The sequence below is a fragment of the Solanum dulcamara genome, chromosome 1 (genome assembly GCF_947179165.1).
Source record: "Solanum dulcamara chromosome 1, daSolDulc1.2, whole genome shotgun sequence".
NCBI lineage: Eukaryota > Viridiplantae > Streptophyta > Magnoliopsida > Solanales > Solanaceae > Solanum > Solanum dulcamara.
In genome coordinates, this window is record NC_077237.1 from 27407715 (window position 1) to 27412150 (window position 4436).

A 4436-nucleotide genomic window follows, 5' to 3' on the forward strand; every position below is an offset into this window, starting at 1 on the left:
TCGATGAAGTATCATCATTTGATCAATGGAGAATCATCATCCTATCAATAGAGCATTATCATTCCTATCAATGGAATATCATCATCATATTAATGGAGCATTATCATCATATTGATGGAACATATCATCATCATTATATTGCATCATATTTATCCATCGTCTACAATATAAAATCAAAAGAAATTGGCGTCAAATGTTCCAAGAGATGAATACGTGCTGACATATAACGACACTACCTCTTTATTTGAAATATATTTTATACTAATAAGTTTTGTCTCAGTATTTGTCGAGAGCATCCAAGAGGATGAATTCTTAAATAAACCACAGTTGCAGACGATATCAAAAAGGATGCAGCACAACGTGAAACTTTTTCTTAGCAGCGAACTGAGACATAGTCTGTTAGGACATGAATTGAAGAGTGAATTCCACCATAATCAAACCAAACCCCTATCAGAAGGAATACGGGTATTTCTATGAGGTTTATCAGTTTCTGTTTTGCATCCAAAAAAATTCGACTCTCACTAGAAGCAATTTTTCAATCCGAGTGACAATGCACCGGGAGCTATGGAAATTATGTCTGTATAAGTTCTTAATTATGAGTGTGATGTGCACCACATTCATGGCTAAGAGGTTGCAAGCCTTTTTTTCATACTCGATTTATTGGTCACTCCTCCCAACCGAAGGTTTTCTTAGCATAAAATATTTCCTTATCAACCAACTGAGTCGAACTACAAGCAGTCTCATTACCATGTTTAGAAATATGTAAGTGGGCTTGATGTTGAAAACTCGAATGTACTCCAACTTCCTCATCTCATTCCTGAGCATTCTGGTTTCTCCATAATTCGGCCCCAAGATAGCTTTTGTATTCTTTCAAACTCGTGCGCCAAATCAAGTGTATTGAATTACAAGTGGCCTGAATTCTCATATAGTCTGAGATATGTAGGTATTTCGATATCGAGGTCTGGACATAATTTTCAAAGTCCATACCAAACCCCTTTTCAGGATGATAAAAATATAGTTGGTCAAAATTGATTTTGTCAATTTTTTTGTTCAGGATCTCTTTCATCGATCATACCCAAAGAAAGGGACAGTTGTTGACATAAAATTTTGACCCTCCACAAATGTATATTAGTTATTGAGCTTCTTCAATTTTAAACAATCTGAAGTAATTATTTTTATAAAATATCAAAATATTTTCAACTGTATTTTTAAAGAAATTTTGATAATTCTTATAATTTTTAATGATATATATATATATATAGTACAATATAATTATCTATATAATTATTAGCTTCTATAAATATTCAAAAATGATAAAAAATAATAATTTTATTGTTTCATAAATTAATATCTTATATTTTTAGATTAATTAGTATATAATCAAGTTAATTAATTCATTTTGTTAGAATTAAGAAGCTCGTTAATTAATTATTGTCGATTCGTCTTATCTAATTTTTAGCTGAATTCACAATTAAATTAGTTTGGCTATTTTGTTAAGTTTAATTAGCTAAGTTATCAATTTTCGTGGTCATTTTCCTTTCAAATCAAACCATTTTTTCACTCTATCCTTAACCAAATTTTAATTCATTTTTTAGCCAAAATTCGGGCCCAAAGTCATCCCAACTCAATATTGTCATCCCACTCTCGACAAACCCAATAATAACAACAACCTATATTACTACAATATACTAATACCTATACACCTTAAACTCAATTCTTATAATAATTTTGACCCAACACCAACTCACTACAATACATATATATATTATACTTATATAATACTAACTCCAATCCTTTCTCTTCTTTTTCCTTTTCCCCCCCAATCCCACCTAAAACTTTTTTTTCAAAATTCTCAAACATCATCATTCTCCTACCCCACCCTTTTCACCCCACCTGATCCATCATTATTCAAAACACTCATCATTACTCCCACCAACGTCACTCTTTTTTTAAAATACCTTCATCTTTCTTCAAAGAAAGGAAGAAAAAGAATGTCACAAAAAAAGGAGAATTAATCAACATTCATCAACATTAAAAAACATACAAGAAGAATACACACAAAAAAAAGGAAAGCAAGAACATAATACTACAACTAAAGAATTAGACGGAAAAATATCACAACAAATTTTAGTCTTAGATTTTAGATTCTTTTTTTTTAGTTTTTTTGCTCATTTCTTGGTGGGTTGAAGGAGTTCATCGCCCTCAAACTCTTCGTCTCAATCGCTATTCGAAAATAGGAAAAAATCTTTGTTCTGCTTTATTTTATTTAATGAATAATTATTTCATGTATTCTATGTAGTTGATTTGTAATCTTATTTTTTTAGTAAGCATGTGTTAGAATTAATTAAATTAATCATAGAAATTTCTTGTCTTGCTTGATGTGTAGTGATATTTTTTATCAAATATGTGAAAACTCTTAGTTTCGTTTATTATTTTTTTAAAGTAGTTTTGGTGACGATATAGATTTTTACGTTTTCAATTTCTTCTTTTATCATCATTTAGATTTTAAATATATGCTTAAGTTACTTATTAATTAGAACTTTCATGGCTTGGTTGATTTAAATTTTTCTTTGAGATTTGGGTTAATATAATGTATATGTTAATTCCATGCCCTTTATTTACTCGAATATATTTCTATGTTCCTTTTTTTTCTTTTTCTAGATATATGCATGTTGTTAGTCACTATGTTATTTTATTATGTTCATATGTGAACCTTGTAAGTGTTATGCATATATACATATGTGTGTTTAGATATTTCATTCTTATGCCTCAAGAACTCACCATACCAAGTTGAATTTAATGGTAATTTGATCATGAATTGTGTTGTCCCTATTCATTTACTGTGAAGTTTATGTGTTTGTTTGTTAATATACAGTAGCTCATAATTGTATTCTTAAATGTTATGCATGAATTGGTCTCTTAGTACAACACATGATTAATTAGAATTAATGAGGTATCTCGTCTTTAAATGCAAGTTTCATATTGGTTTTCTTTAGATCCTAGTTATTGCACTTAATGTTTAAGTATATTTTATTCAATTAATAAGAATCATATCTCAATTGCTTTCTCTCTATTAATTTACTAATTTTATCCTTTTTGTTTAATGTATGAATTATCATCCGAGTCCAATATAGACTTTCTCTATTATTTGCATTTCGACGTTGAGCCACGGAGGCTCAAATACCCTCTTTTTTGAGTCATCCTTTTCAAAAAAAATGGAAAGGAATGTTGATTTACAGGTTGTTTGAGCTGAAAATAGGTTGTATACGGTGTATATATATCAGATATACATGAAAATAGTGTTGTATACACTGATATATAGTGTATATACATCCACGATAGACAGTGTAATTGGGCCTAATGCCCAAAACACAGGTGACCCAATAACTTAGTCCAGACGTACATAGACTAAGTGTTGAGCCAAATTTTCATATTTTATTCATTTATGTTTTATTCGGATTGAAATAATTTATTTATTTATTTACGTTATTTATACTTGAGTAGAAGTTGATTTAATTTGGTTAACTTAATTGAACTTCCCTAAAAGAGAAACCATTTTTTCTATTAATTTATTCTTTAAAAATGATTTCATTTAAGTGTTTTCTTTTACTTAGACATTTCAACAAATATAATTTTCTTCCAAATTATCTTAAAGAGTTTTAAGTTGATGTTCTTTCAAACCAATTGAGTTTAGAGTGTCTTTCCCTAAATAGCTCAAGTGATTTTCCTTATTTAATAAAAGTATTGTTCACCTTTAATTTAGCTAAAATACATTAGATCTACTACTTCTCTTTAAACATATTTAAAATTCATTTACTTAGTTATTTAATAGAGTATATATTTTCTTGATAAATTATCTCAAGTATTTCATGTTGATTTATTACTCAAATAAATATATTTATCTTTACTACTTACAAGTAATTTTCCCAAAGTTAGTCAAATAATTTTTAAATCATCGGATAATCGCACGTTAGCGGCCATTTTGTGTGCTAACACCTTGTCAAAGTGGAAATTTGAATCCTTACCAATTTTCTCTAATTTTTAAGACTCAAATCTGTTAGGGTCTTTTAAATTAAGTTTTCTTAATTTCTTTAAAAAATTAAGTGGCGACTCTTCTTTTCTAAAATTAATTTTTTATATAAAAGTTGAAACTTTATAACAAACTTTATACTATTTTACTAAATAGTCATTCATGTTTTGAAAAATGCCTATATAAATCACTTTTATTTTTTAAAAGGAAATAATATCACTCAACTGTTATTATTTTTTTCTCAAAAACTGTTATACCCAAAAAATATTTAAGCTAAGATCTGAGCCATTCTTCTTATGTATTTAGGCCTGAGCCCGATGACTACTAATTGTACATATGTCTTAGTAATCAATTACTAAGTATTCGAAGTGTATTAGAGGTGAATTAGGGTTATGAGGAACCTCTA